Genomic DNA, 15,000 nt, shown 5'->3' with positions numbered 1-15,000 from the left:
TAACATAAATCACAGGTATTTTGGTTTTGAACATTTGGGGATATTCAAATTCTAGGTATCTTTGGACAAGAAAAAAATTAATTATATTTTCTGTTTTATAGGAGTTGGGGGGAGGGGAGTTGATAAAAAGCCTTATCTCCTTCTCATGCCTGGAGACCTCCAAGAACTGAATAGTTTTTGTTCCATTTCAATGTTGCGAAATTCTTTATACTCGTATATTTTTATTTGTCTTATTTTATGTATTTATTTATCCATTGATGTAAAATATTTATTAATTCATTTCATTCATTTCCCTATTCATTTATTAATTTTATTCTAATCTATTTATTTTAGCCCATTTTGATCTATCATTTTTTTTTTTTTAATTCTTGGGAAAGGAAGCTAACAACTTCAAGCAGATATATCTTACGAGAATCCTCTGTGGTTACAAAGAATTACAAAAGAAGAGCATGCCGACAGAAGACTTTTTGGTCCATAACTAGGTCGGATGCGAAAAAATATATATAATAGATAAATAGATTAATAAACAAATAAGTAAATGAATAAATAAATACATCATGATATATAATAAACAGTTAAATAATAATAAGTAAATTATAATAAATGAATAAATTAAAATATAATTAATGGCAGGTATTACAGCATTTTGCTTAGATGTTTATCTAAATTAATCTTAAAAGTTCAAACTGTTACTACATTGCATTCGTAGAAGGCCAAGAATTCGATAGCAACCGGGTAACAGAGTCCTCTTCAGGTGAAGAAAATCGTTTGGATTTTCACCTTCGTCGTGGCAGAGATGAACACTTCAGGCTGAGTATAAGAGTCTCGACTTAGCCAGAAGAAAGTCTGTCAAGTGGAGTGTTTGGAGAGGAGTATAGTCTCGGACCTCTCGAGGTTCTTACTTCAAGGAAAGTTCCGTGTAGTGAGTAAAGTTTACTGGAAAGAATTCACCCATACATCTTTTTTTTTTTTTTCCTAAAAACTTTGGTAGATTTCTTGACCCTCCCCTTCACCACACCACCGTATCATTCACTCACTCCGTGTATATACACACACACACACATATATATATATATATATATATATATATATATATATATATATATATATATGAGAGAGAGAGAGAGAAATGGGTGGGGAAGGGCAAACGAAGATGTGTTGGGAATAGAGTTTATTGCCCTAACGTTGCGACCAACTTGGTCTTCTTCAGAGGACTTGTTGCATTACAATTAGATCACAAGTCTTATACTCGTAGCGAGAGGGAACCCGGCCAGCTATGAGTGGATGTGTCAGGTTTTCCCTTTGGCTACCGATTTAATTATATGTATATATATATATATATATATATATATATATATATATATATATATTTGTGTGTGTGTGTGTGTGTGTGTGTGTGTGTGTGTGTGTGTGCGCGCGCGTATTCCTTTCCCTCTTTTTTTTTTCTTTTCTTTACTAACATCAAATGATTTACCTCATTTTCGGAATTCATTACTACAACTTGTTTATTAACTATCTCCAGTGGGCTTTGGTCAACTGGGAGCAGGACCCTTTGGTCAGGAACCTAAGACTTCTTCGTTAGAAGGTTTTCCTATTTCGTATATCATAAATGATTAGGTTTTATTTACTCCATTATTTTGATGATAAGACAATTCTATTCGGCCAAAGGGCTGTCCCTGGCCTACAGGGATGTAAGGGTCACAGAACGAAATCTCGAAAATATTTGGGAAATCCCCGAAAAACTCTTAACTCAGCAAACTTATATAAATCACGTAAACTTGTGAGGGGAAAGATTGTTACGAAAAATGAAAAAGATGGAGAAATACAGAAAAAAAAGGTGATGGAAAAAAAAAAATCAAAGATGTCTAACGAAAGTTGTAGGGGTGTGTCTACGCGTAGAGTTTTTTTTTTTTTTTCTTTTTTTTTTTTTTTTTTTGAATGAGATTATTTTAACAATAGCTCTGAACCCTAACTCTCTTTCGGTTTCGAACGCAGCCTGCTGCTGCAAGTGTGTCTGTCTATCTGTCTGTCTGTCTTTCAGTTCGTCTGTTTCTACCCGTTTCTCTCCGTTTGTCCACCTGTCTGTTCCTTCGTCTCTCTCCCCGTCCATTCGTTCAACTGTCTGTCCCTGTATGCCCTAGCCTGTCCCTATCTATCCCTGCTTGTCTATATCTGTGGCTTTGTCTGTCTGTGTGTCTGTCTTTCTCGATCCATTCGGTCAACTATCTGTTCGTGTCTGACTAGCCTGTCCCTATCTCTCCCTGTTTGTCTGTATATATCTGTCTGTCTGTCTGTCTGTGTGTCTGTCTTTCTCGGTGACACATTTCAGAGATTTTTACCTCGCGCCTTTCTTTTTTTATTCATCCGAAGGATCGTGGCCGAATGGAAGGTTAAATTTCATGTACATGCCAAATACCGCCCAATGCGTTTTACTTTAACATTAATCTATTTAATCCCCGGACGATTCCGTTCGGTTGAGGAGAAACCTCTTCGGTTAGGAAAAGATTAACCCTTTGGTTACGTTGTATTCATCTATCTATTTAACCTGACGATTTTATTCAGCTGAACCAAGCACTAAAGGGTAGGACAAAGGCGAAACCCCTTGCAATTAACCTTTTTCTTTTAGTTTTATTTCACTAATGATCCTCTCTCCTGCTATGCGACTTTATTCGTCTTTTGAGAACCTATAGGGGCTCAAAGCCCGTGCTAGTGACATTTCACTCAAAAAAAAAAAAAAAAAAAGGAACTCACCAAAACAACCCCACCCCCACCCCCGCCATCGGAAGGCCAAAGACTGTAGCTGAGTAAAATTGTGTAAGACACGAAATTTTGAATCAATTCTTCGCCCGCCTGCAAGGAAGAGGGCGTGCAAGGGTGTGCGGAAGAGATTAAGAAGAGCTGGGAAGGGGAAGAGGGTGGGGAGGGGGGGAAACCGAGAATGAGGGGAGAAGAGGGGAGGGAAGGGGGCCGAGAATGAAGGGAGAAGAGAACGGATGGGGGGCAGAGAATGGGGGGAGCTGAAGAAATGGAAAGAGCAAAGAAGAAGGGGTGATGGGGTTGAAATAGAGAATGAAAATGGGGATAGGATAAAAGGGTATGGTAGGTATAGGGAAATGGGGAAGTGAGGGGGAGGGGGAAGAGGGATGGGGAGGGGGAAGAGGGGGGAGGGGAAGGGGTGAAGAGGGAGGGGAATGGAGGTGGAGGAGTACAGGTACGAATGGGAGGAGGAGGAGGAGGAGGAAAGGGATCTAGGGGAAGTGGGGGATGGGAGAATTAGGTAGGGGAAGAGGGAGGAAAGGAGAAAGGGAGGAGGAGGAAAGGGATGTAGGGGAGGAGGGGGGTGGGGGAATTGGGTAAGGGAAGAGGGAGGAAAATAGAGAGGAAGAAAGGAAGAGGGGAGGACGGGAAGGACGAGGAGTGAAAAATGGAGAAAGTGGAAGAAAATAGAATTGTTGGGGAGTGAATTAAATTGATAAATTGACTGTTTTTTGGAAAGTGGACGTAGGTGGGGGAGATTATGAGGCGAGAAAGTAGATGAAAGTGAAGTGTAAAGAGGAAGTTTGATTGCGGTGGTGAAGTGAGATTATTGTGAGAGAGTGAGACTGTAGTGACGAATGTGGAAATGTGGAAGGTGGAGAGATTAAAATTGAGGAACGAGAATGAGTTTGGTGGGGCATTGAGGACGTGGAATTGTGAGTGTGTGGAAGGAGTGGATCGTAGCAGAGAATTAAGTGGTGAGTGAAAAGATGTGGAAGCAAAGAGGTGGAGTAAGAGGGATGGGGAGTGAGAGAATAGGGTAGTTAGGATATAAGGAAGTGAAGGTGAGGAAGTGAGGAACGGGGAAATGAGAGAGAGTGAGGAAGTGAGAGGGGATGAGGACGTGAGATGGTATGGGAAAGTGAGAGGTGATGGGAACGTAAGTGATAGGTGCTGGGAAGTGAGAGGTGATGGGGACGTGAGAAGAAGTGGGGATGTGAGAGGGGGTGAGGAAGTGAGAGGTGATGCCGTGAGAGATGCTGGGAAGTGAGAGGTGATGAGGAAGTAAGAGGGGGTTGGGAAGTGAGATGTGATGAGGGCGTGAGAGGTCCTGGGAAGTGAGAGGTGATGAGGACGTATGAGGGGGTTAGGAAGTGAGATGTGATGAGGGCGTGAGAGGTGATGGGGACGTGAGAGGTGCTGCGACGTGAGAGGTGATGGGGACGTGAGAGGTGATGGGGGATGTGAGAGGAGTTGGGGACATGAGAGGTGCTGGGAAGTGAGAGGTGCTGGGGACGTGAGAGAAGATGGGGACGTGAGAGATGCTGGGGGACGTGAGAGGTGCTGGAAAGTGAAAGGCGATGGGAAGTGAGAGGTGATGGGGACGTGAGAGATGATGGAGACATGAAAGGGGGTGGGGACGTGAGAGTGGTTGAGGGCGTGAGAGGGAGTGAGGGCCGGTGAGGGCGTGAGGGAGTCAAAGGATTAAGAATATGAAGAGAATTGATCGAGAAGTGAGTTGGTGATGAAGTGATTGCGAAGTCAGTAAGTGGCTATGAAGTGAAGTGACAAATACACTTAAAACAAAAAACGAAAAAAAAAAGAACGAAGAAGTAAGCGAATACGAAAAGAATTGGAAACCAAACAGACCGAATTGAATTTAAGGGAACGTGTGAACATAGCTAAATCAATAAAGTCTCAAAGATGCTTTCTTTGCCCCTTCCTTACCATGTGTCACTTTAACTCTCCTTTAGGCTGCGGTCAGTCTATTTTATTCATCTCCATGTCCTCACTCCGGTAGCTAAGGAGTCATGCCCTGTTCACACTAGCGGTTTGATCCGCGCGGAAACCGCGGCGGTACCGCATAGTCACGGAAAAACTGGGCGGTTGTGTGTGAAAGCCTTCACTGACTTACATTGTAATTGAACCGCCACGGTTCAGACCGCTAGTGTGAACATAGCCTTAGGCTGTCACCAGGCTATTTCATTCAGCCGTGGGTGGTCCCTTTGCGTGCTGTTACCAGAAGAATTCATTCACGTGGGGGTGGAGGGGGAGGTGGAGGGGGAAGAGTGGAGGTGGAGGTGGAGGAGTTTCTGACGAGACCAACATCTGATAAGAATAGCAAACAAAGAGTAGCTGGCCAAGGATGACACCAAAAAAGAAGGGGAGAGAGGGGGAGGGGGAAGAGGGATGGGGAGGGGGAGGGGAAGGGGGGGAATGGAGGTGGAGGAGTATAGGTAGGAATGGGAGGAAGAGGAGGAAGGGGAAAGGGATCTAGGGGAAGAGGGGGATGGGAGAATTGGGTAGGGGAAGAGGGAGGAAAGGAAGAGGGGAGGAAGGGAGGAGGGGGAAAGGGATGTAGCAGAGGAAGAGGATGGGTGAATTGGGTAAGAGGAAAAGGGAGGAAAATAGAGGGGAAGAAAGGAAGAGGGGAGGACGGGAAGGATGGGGAGGACGAGGAGGGAGAGAAGGGAAAGGAGGAGAGAAGAGGAGAGGAAGAAGGAAAATAGTAGAAGAGGAGGTGAAGGGGAAGAGGGAGGAGGAGGCAAATTAGAGAACGTGGAGGATGAGGAGGAAGGATGACGAAGAAAAGAAGAAAAATAGAAAATTAAACGCTTATTGGTACGCAAGGGGAGAAGAGAGGAGGAAGAGAACAGAATGAGAAAGGGAGAGATAAGCGATTGGAATAGAATAAAGAGAAAACGATAAAGAAGAGAAAAAAGAGAGAAAGGCATTAGAGAGTAAGGACGACAGTTGAAGGAATAGAGTGAATTGACGCCAAGGCTGACAATCGCCGTGAAGATGCCGGAAGCCTTCTAGTTGAGTCCCCAACGGACACAGAAGTCAGACACCTAGTGAAAGAACCAGGGACCCGAGTTCGATTTTCATTCCTTAACTATTATTTACTATTTACCTGTTTGTTTATTATTTAACTATACCTATGCATTTATTTGTGTATTTTATTTGTTATTTACATGATTATAGTTTTTATTTATTATTTCATTATTATGATTTTTTCCGCATCCGACCTAGATATGGACCAAAAGGTCTCCTGTCGGCATGCTCCGCCTTTGTAATCCTTTGTAATCCTTTGAGTACCACGGACTTTGATAAAATAGTCTAACGGCGTGCAGGATGAAATGAGAAGCGTCACACGGGACGAAAGAAGAGAAGAAGATGGAGACGAAGAATAATTATATAAAGAGAAAGAAAAGTGATGAAGGAAGGAGGAAGCATGAGGTAAGTAAATGAAGGAGAAAAGGAAATGTGAAAGAGAGAAGCAATAGAGAGAGGATGGGAACAAAGGAGAGTAAAGAGGAGGGGGAGATAAAAGAGAACATAAAGAGAGGAAAGTAAGGGGAGATGAGAAGGTGAAACGAGGAGAAATGAGAGATAAAGGAGGGGAAATGAGGGGAAAGGATAAGGAGAGGTAAAGAGGGGAAAGAAAAGAAGATAGGTGAAAATAGGATAATAGGAAAATAATGAGATATCCTTTACCATCGCTTCTATCCTTAAATACAATGTTACGTCAGATGAGAAACAGGAAGATGTAAGAAAATGAGATGATAGTATTATAGTGAGAAGAGATGACCAGACAATTCACCACCGTCTCCATCTTTGAAGAAAATATTGTCCAGATTGGGAAGAGGAAAATGGAGGGAAAGAAGAGAGGAGGCAAGGGAAAATTGGGAAGGAAGAGAAAAAGGATGGAAAAGGAAAAGGCGATGGGTATAAAGAAGAGGAAGAGTGTGAAGGTAAAATGAAGAAAAGAATAGGAAAGAAAAGAAATGATTGGAAGAGAAAAGGAAAAGAAGGAGGGAGGTAGGGAAAATTGGGAAAGAAGAAATGAAGAATGGAAAAAATGAAAAGGGCGATGGGTATAAAGAAGAGGAAGAGTGTGAAGGTAAAATGAAGAAAAGAATAGGAAAGAAAAGAAATGATTGAAAGAGAAAAGGAAAAGAAGGAGGGAGGTAGAGAAGATTGGGAAAGAAGAAAAAATTATGGAAAAAATGAAAAGGGCGATGAGCATAGAGAGGTGAAGGCGAAATGAAGAAAAAAATATGAAAGAAAGGAAATGATTGAATGAGCAAATGAGTAAAACTAAGATTGAAAACAAGAGTACAGGTGAGAAAGGGGAGAGGAAAAGAAAAGATGAAATAGAAATAAGGAAGAGAGTAAATAGAACAGGGAAGTTAAAGAGAAATAGAACAGGGATTAGGGAACTATGAAGGGGATAATGTAATTATGGAAAAAGGTAAGAGAGGATTAGAGATCAAAAGAAAAAAGGGTTTAAAGAAGGAAAAGAAGGGCATAGAAAGAGAGAAATAAAGAAAGGCAGATGAGGATTAACGAAAGCAAGGAGATGAGAAACGAAGGAATGTGCATAAAAAAGATTCAGAGGGAAAACGAAGAAGACGAGGGAAAAGTAGATTACTTGAATGTAAGAGAATTGAAGACGAAGAGGCAGAGGATGAGAAAGAGGGGGAAGGAAACTGTTGTCGGGCACGAAATGTGTAAAGAATGGCAGAGGTTGAAACAATAGTAGAGACGTAAGAAATGTACTTAAAGTAAAGAAAATGTAGAAGAAACTATGGACGAGCACAAGAGGTGAAAATAGGAAGGGAAGAATAAAGCATTAGTATTGTTTGTAGTATTTATTCGCTAATAAAAAACATTTTCTTCCTCATGGAGACGGTACAGGAAAGCTCTAAAGAGGACAGTAGAAAGAAGGGCTGACAGAAGTTAGAATATATATCTTTTCATGCCATGTAAAAAGAAAAGGTGGAAGAAGTTAAGATGTTTTCTTTTATGGAGTGTGACTTTGGTCTATAAAGAAAAATAGATGAAGAAAGGGAATAAAAGAGGGAAAAAATAGAAAGGTGAATGAAAACAAAAGGTAACTGAGAGGGGGAGGGGGAGAAGGGGGAAAAGAATGGAGGGTAGGGGAGAAGGGAAGAAAGGGGAAAAGAATGGAAGGGAGGGTATCGGTTACAAAGCCCTGTCACGCCTTTCGAGGCAGCGTACAAGAATGCAAATTACCTCGACTTTCCTACCCTCCCTCCCCTCTCCCCTCCTACCCTCCCCTTTTCCCCCCTCTCCCCTTCCCCTCCCCCCTCCTTCCGTCACCTCTCCTCCCTCCTCCGACTGTCTGGCACTTTTTTTTTTTTTTTTTTTTTTTTTTTTTTTTTTTTTTTTTTTTTTTTTTTTTTTTTTTTTTTTTTTTTTTTTTTTTTTTTTTTTTATTTTTTTTATCTTTTTTTGCTATATCGTGGTCCCTTGGGATCTCTTTACCCTCCTCCCTAATCTTCAACCCTCCCTCCCTTCGCTTCCTCTTTTCTAATGAGTAATTCCCACTTTGCTTTATTTCCTCTTTCCTTTTGTTTCCTCTTTGTGTCTATTTCTCTCGCTTTCTCCTTCGTTTCTACTTCGTTTTCTTATTTCTAATTCTTCATATGTTCGGCCGTACCTCACAGTTTCTAGATCGAAAGCTCTGGCATAGGAAAGTTGAGCATATCGAAACCAGAAACTTAGAAATTCCAGTGGCATTTCTTAACAATTTTTTTCAACTTAATAACCACTTCTTCGCATTGACGGACGTATTTTTCAAAATTAATTTTTGTTAACAAATACAATATTGTGCAGCTCAGTGACCCCTTGGAGATGGAATGAAACAAATTTACTCGATCGTAGAATTTCATTTTAACTTCCGCCTGGCCATTTTACTCAACTAAGAGAAACCACTGTACATTGATAGTTTAAAATATATTTTAACAATTCCTTTACGTCATTTCTGCTCAGTCTAACGGTGGCATTCTTAAAAAAATATTTCTTTGTATAAATCTTATATAAGTCCTTGGAATGTAAAGATTTATATAATGAAAGATTTTTTAAAGAATATACCACTGTAAGAATCTTATGGTGATACTAAAAAAAAATGCTTTCCATATATAAATCTTTCCCTTCCAAAGATTTAAACAAGATAAGGAGAGATTTTTTTTCTAAGAATACCACTGTAACATTCTTCTTCTAGCCAAGTACAGGCGTTTTATTTTCAGTTTACAGAATCTTTGCCTGAACAAGTTTCAACAACGCTTGATATTCCAAATCATGTCTTAAATCCTTCTACTTATGAATTTGGCATTCTCATTACGAAAGATGAAGTTGAAAGATGGTAAGAGCCAAAAGTGGTTAAAATCCTTTTAGAGTGGATATTTGAACCCAATCCACAAAGGATTTTTAATCCGTTTAAGGGTTGTGCGCATAAAACGTAATCAATTTGGTAACACATACAAGGTAAGAGAATTGAGAGAAAGGAAGAAGTGACTGGAAAGGTGGAAGTTGGGAGGGGAGAGGGGAATGTGGAGAGAGAAAAGAGGGGGAAAGGAATAGGAGAGGGGAGAAAGAGGAAGAGGAAAGAGGTAGATTCCGTGATTTGACTACTTTCCTCTTCCTTAATCGAATTACTGATAATACAGTTTGCAGAGTTTTTTACGAAAAATGTAACACCTGCCTACCCTATGCCTTCTAGATTTCCGGAAGGAAATGTCTATCTGCCATATTGATCCAGGATTCTGTAATAGCTGTAATATCATGCTTTACCTCACAAATCAATTTCATTCATTACGTTTCTGCTCTTTGTATAGTAAATCTCTAGTGTATCCTCCCTCCACCTGTTTAAGTAATTCTTTTCAGAATCCCTCTTTGAACTGTTTCTATTGTCTAAATTATATTCTAATACTTTTCCCCCGACTCCGGGAAAAAAATGCAGGATGCCTACTTCCCCCTCAAAGAATTTATCAGGGAGCCAAAATCCCTTGGGTGACAAGTGCACCCCATCCCTTGTATATAGGTAATTCTTGCCGTAAAAGCGATCCCAGTTGTCGACATATGCCTATCCATTGCCCTTACAATGATTTGTCATTCTACAATTCAATGTAATAGCCCTGGTATGCTACATGCTGACAACTTTACGTCCCGGAAAGTTTCCACATACAATAGGAACCCCACCTTTATTCCTAATTTTGTCTAACGCATCCCGGAACCGCGCGAATAATTCCTCACTCCCGAACTTACCTACATCATTCCCATTTGCACTTAAGCAAACAATGGGTCTGTCACTTTCTCCGACCATACTCTTCAATCCTGTCTGTAATATCACCTATCCCCGCACCGGGGAAACACACCTAAGTTCTATTCTTCCCATCCTTGTCGCAAAACGCCCTATCTAAATGCCACAGCAGAGAGAGAGGAAGAGGGAGAAACGAGGGCAAGGAAATGGGAGAGAGCAACGGAGAGAGGCGAAAGTGGTGAGGGGAACTGGGGGAGATGGGGGAACGGGGAGAGGGGAAGTGGAAGCGGTGAGGGAGAAAGTGCAAGGGGATTCGGGTGGCATAAACAGACAGAGAGACGGACAGACAGAGAGATGGACAGACAGACATAGACATATGGTTTTTGGCCGAAGAGTGAGAAGACGGCCACATCAAGAAACGATGTCGACATACACAGGAAATTGTGTGCGTGTGCGTTTATGTACGTGTGCGTGGATGTGCATATGTTTATGTGCGTATTCGTGTGTGTACGCGTGTTTGTGTTTGTGCTTGTATTTATGCTTGTAATTGTGTTTGTGCGTGCGATCATGTGCTCGTATGCTTAAGGTTTTGCGGTGCAATATTATAGTAAATTATTTCACACAAAAATAAATAAATAAACTTCATATTGACAACCAACCAAGAGAACAGGGGCTTGCAAGCCGGAACTCTGCTCAAGGCTATTTGTAGACAATGATCTTAGTCTTTATGGATCACGAAAAGGCCTTTGACTGTGTACATCAAACGGAAATATTAAATATATACACAATCAATATGCAAATGAATATACCCTAAGGGTCCTACTGAATAAGTACAAGTACTGATCTGTTGCACCTTCATGTATTAACACAGATTGGAAATTGTTGTTTCAGTGGCTGAAAAACTGCGGCCCCATTGAAGCCGGCTACGGTCTTCGGGTCTTCTCATCGATCTTTCTGAGAAGAAAGAAGAAAACATTTCGTTGTAAGAAAATAGGTCTGACTATGTGTCACTGCTATAAAGGAGGAGGAGGAGTTAGAGGAGGTGGAGTAGGAAGAGAGGAATAGGAGGAAAAGTAGAAGGAAAAGAAGGAAAAAATGGAGGAAAAAGGAGGAGAAACACTTGGAGGAGGAAGGTAGGAGGACTAGGAGGAGAAGGGCTAGAAAGACTAGGAGGAGGAGGAGTGCTAGAAAGACTAGGAGGAGGAGGGCTAGAAAGACAAGGAGGAGAAGAAGGAGGGCTAGAAAGACTAGGAGGAGGAGGAGGGCTAGAAAGACTAGGAGGAGGAGGAGGGCTAGAAAGACTAGGAGGAGAAGGAGAAGGATGAGGATGAGGAGGACCGAAAGGAGGAGTAGGAAGAAGAAGCGGAGGAGTAAAGGGGAGAGTAAAAGGAGTAGGGGTAAAAAGAGGAAGGAGGTAGGAGGTAAAGGAGGAAGAGAGAAGGAGGAGGAGAAGATGGAGAAGGAGAAAGTGAAGAAGGAGGAGGAGAATTAGGAGGAGGAAGAGAAGGAGGATGATAAGGAAAAGCAGCAGGAGAAGGCGTAGGAATAAGAGGAGAAAGAGGCGTTGGAAAAGGAAGAGGACGAGGAGGAGCTGATGGAGGAAAAGGAGGATGAGAAGGAGAAGAAGGAGGAATCGAAGATGGAAAAGGGGGAGGCAAAGAAGGAGGAAGAATAGAAGAAGGCATAGGAGTAGGAGGAGGAAGAGAAGGTGGAAAGGGAGGAGCAAGAGGAGAAGGTGAAGGAGGAAGAAGAGGATGAGGAGAAGAAGAAAGATGAAAAGAAGATGAAGAAGGAGAAAGCGAGGAAGTAGGAGGAGGAGGACGAGGACGAGGAAGAGGAGAGGGCATAGGAGTAGGACGAAGAGAAGGTGGAAAAGGAAGAGGAGGAGGAGGTGAAGAAGGAAGAGAAGGAAAAATAAGAGTAGAAGAAAAAGGAAAACGCGAAGGAGTAGGAAGAGGAAGAGGAGGAGGAAGTGAAGTAGGAAGAGAAGGAGAAGAAGGAGAAGAAGGAGGAGGAGAAGAAGATGGAGAATATACGAAGTAGGAGTAGGATAAGAATGAGGAAGAGGAGAACGATTAAGAGGAGGAACATTAGGAGGAGGAGGAGGAAAAGAAGGTGGAAGAGGAAGAGGAGAAAGAGAGCAGTTGCTGGCCGTCAGCTCTTGCTGAAAAAGTGGTAGAAAAATAGTTGAAGTTGATAGAAATCTTGGCTCTGGTCCCAAGATCGATTGCCAGCCCCTCGGGACTGCCCCTCCAGATGGAGGTAAAGGTGGTGATCGGTTTTTCAAGACGGATCGGTGGTGGGGGGAGATGATTCTCTCTGAGGTCCGTCACCAAGGCAACTACATGCAGTCCCTCACCATAGGCCTATGTAGAGATTCATTGTACTCATCAAATTCAAATTAACTTCAAATAGCTGGGCGCGTTCCTCGGTGCGTTCCGCTTTAGTTTGGCCGCGGTTAGCGCTTCCAAACTATTAAAGTAATATAGGTGCCGGTATAGTATGTGGCCTACTTTTTGGATGTGGCCTATGAAATTTTTTTCTTTGGTATAGTATGTGGTCTACCTTATGGATGTGGCCTTCGAATTTTTTCTTTGGTATAGTATGTGGCCTACCGGACTTTTATTCCGGTATGAACTTCCTGTCTCTTAAACTTTAATAGTTTTGGGAGCGCTAACTCCGGCCAAACTAAAACGAAACGCATCGAGGAACGCACCGAGGAACGCACCCAGCTCTGCAAACTAATCATCATTAACCTCAAGATTATTTCTTTTTCGCAAAAGGTTAAGGAACAAGATCATTAACTCCCTTTTGTATTTGGAGTTTCTTCAGATTACTCTCGTTGACCCCAAACTGCTTCATTCATCACCGTGGCACCTCACCCCACGACTTCAGCCGCAAAATTATTATCAGTTGATGAAATCAGGGACGTATCAGCCACACAGAGCACGCGAGTATCAACGATATCAGAAATCAGTAATGAGAACTATAAAGAAAAAAGGAAATGTTGCCTAGAAAACGTCAATAGCAACGGAAAATGGCAACAACAGTGACAATGGCTTGTGTGTGTGCGTGTGTGTGCGTGTGTGTGTGTGTGTGTGTGTGTGTGTGTGTGTGTGTGTGTGTATTTACCTAGTTGTATTTTACGGTAAGGGGAGCTATGTTCATGATGTGTGTGTGTGTGCATTTACCTAGTTTGTCTTACGGTAAGGAGAGCTATGCTCGTGTGTGTGTGTGTGTGTGTGTGTGTGTGTGTGTGTGTGTGTGTGTGTGTGTGTGTGTGTGTGTGTGTGTGTGTGTGTGTGTGTGTGTGTGTGTGTGTGTTGGGGTGTGTGGAGTGTTGGGTGGGGGTGGGCGGTGAGTGTGGGGGGGGGGGCTTACCCATATATATCAGGTCAACTCACCTTTAAAAACAATTACCTCTATGCACATTCAATGAGAAAGATATGAAGAGAGGGAGAGATAGAGATGGAGAGAAAGAGAAATAGGGTCAGAGACTGAGAGAGAGAGAATGAAGAAGAAGCACATGGACGAAGATATCAAATAAAGAAAAAAGAAAAAAGAAAAAAAGGGTGACAAGTGTCAAGGTGTTGGTGGATAATTAGGCAAAAATATTAGACGCGAGCTGACGCCGCTTACAATTTGGGCCCCATTGTTGACAAGGAAAGAAGACCCGTAGGGAGGAGAAGGAAGAGGAGGAGGAAGGGATAGGAAGGAGGAAGAAGGAATGGGGAAGAAGAGGATTAGGGAGTGAGAGAGATGGGGAATGAAAGGGAGAAGAGGAAGGAAAGAAGATGGAGGTAGAATGAGTTGGAAGGATGCGGGCGGGAGAAAGAGTGAAGGAGGGAGGAAGAAGGAGGAAGGAAGAGAGAGGGAGGAAGGAAAAGAGAGGGAGGAAGGAAGAAGGAGGAAGAAAGATGGAGGAAGGGAGGAAGGAAGAGGGAGGGAGGGAGGAAGAGGGAGGAAGGAAGAGAGAGGGAGGGAGGGAGAAAGAGGGAAGAAGGGGAGGGAGGGAGGAATAAGGAGGAAGGAAGAGGGAGGGAGGAATACAGAGAGGGGATGAACGAAGGGGGAAAGGGAGTGGAGAAGAAGGAAGAGCGAGGAGGAAGGGTAGAGAGAGAAGGAGAAGGGGAGGAGGGATAGAGGAAAGAGGGACGTGGAAAAGGGAGTGGGTAAGAAGGGAAATAATGGGAGGGAAGGGGGAAGGGAGAGGTGGAAGAGGAAGGTGGAAGAGAGAGGGGGACAAGGAATGGGAAGAGGGACGTGGAAAGAAGGATGGTAGTGACAAAGACAATAATGAGAAGGGGAATGGGAATTAAATATAATTTTATAAATACATATTTTTCCTCAAGTCGGATTTTCCCCTAATGAAGGGGGGTAGCCTTTACTATCTCCACAAATGTATAAATAATACTTATTACTTCGGAAAGGGACGTAGGGACCAATCTATTCGCTGTGTTGACAACCCTCTATTGCAGTCAAAATTACCTTAGGCCGGATACACTAAAGAAGTATGACAATACATATTTATATACATGTATGCATATAATACGTATTCATATGTACAAAATTCACACACACACACACACACACACACACACACACACACACACACACACACACACACACATATATATATATATATATGTATATATATATATATAGTATATTGTCTTACAGGTTTAATATGTAATAAGCATAGTATGAAATATGTAATTGTCATAACGCACATCGTGTGTTTGTTGTTTATGTGTGTGCGCGCGCGCGCGCGTGTGTGTGTGTGTGTGTATGTGAGTGTGTTTGTGTGTTTGCGTGCGTGTGTTTGATTCATATCACCATCAGCTGTCCCTATTAATCTAATGTGCTCATTTTCATTCCGCAGCTTTTGAGGGATGAGAGGGGGCTGTGAGTGAAGCCACCACCGCCCCTTGAGGCTCCTCGCCACGCCCATCTTT

General features: G+C 42.5%; 1 protein-coding gene across 1 annotated transcript in view; it reads left to right on the top strand.

Moving 5' to 3' along the window:
- LOC143019961 (uncharacterized) overlaps window positions 1-15,000 on the top strand; it is a 672,791-nt gene that overhangs the window by 535,568 nt on the left and 122,223 nt on the right. Inside the window, exon 2 of the mRNA XM_076176009.1 lies at window positions 14,928-15,000. This exon is cut by the window's right edge and continues 70 nt beyond it. The gene's annotated coding sequence lies outside the window, so the exon portion shown is untranslated. The remainder of the gene's footprint in view (window positions 1-14,927) is intronic.

This window comes from Oratosquilla oratoria, chromosome 38 (assembly GCF_046742065.1).
Source record: "Oratosquilla oratoria isolate Oo_2021 chromosome 38, ASM4674206v1, whole genome shotgun sequence".
Taxonomy (NCBI): Eukaryota; Metazoa; Arthropoda; class Malacostraca; order Stomatopoda; family Squillidae; genus Oratosquilla; species Oratosquilla oratoria.
This window is presented reverse-complemented; position numbering and strand designations above follow the sequence as displayed.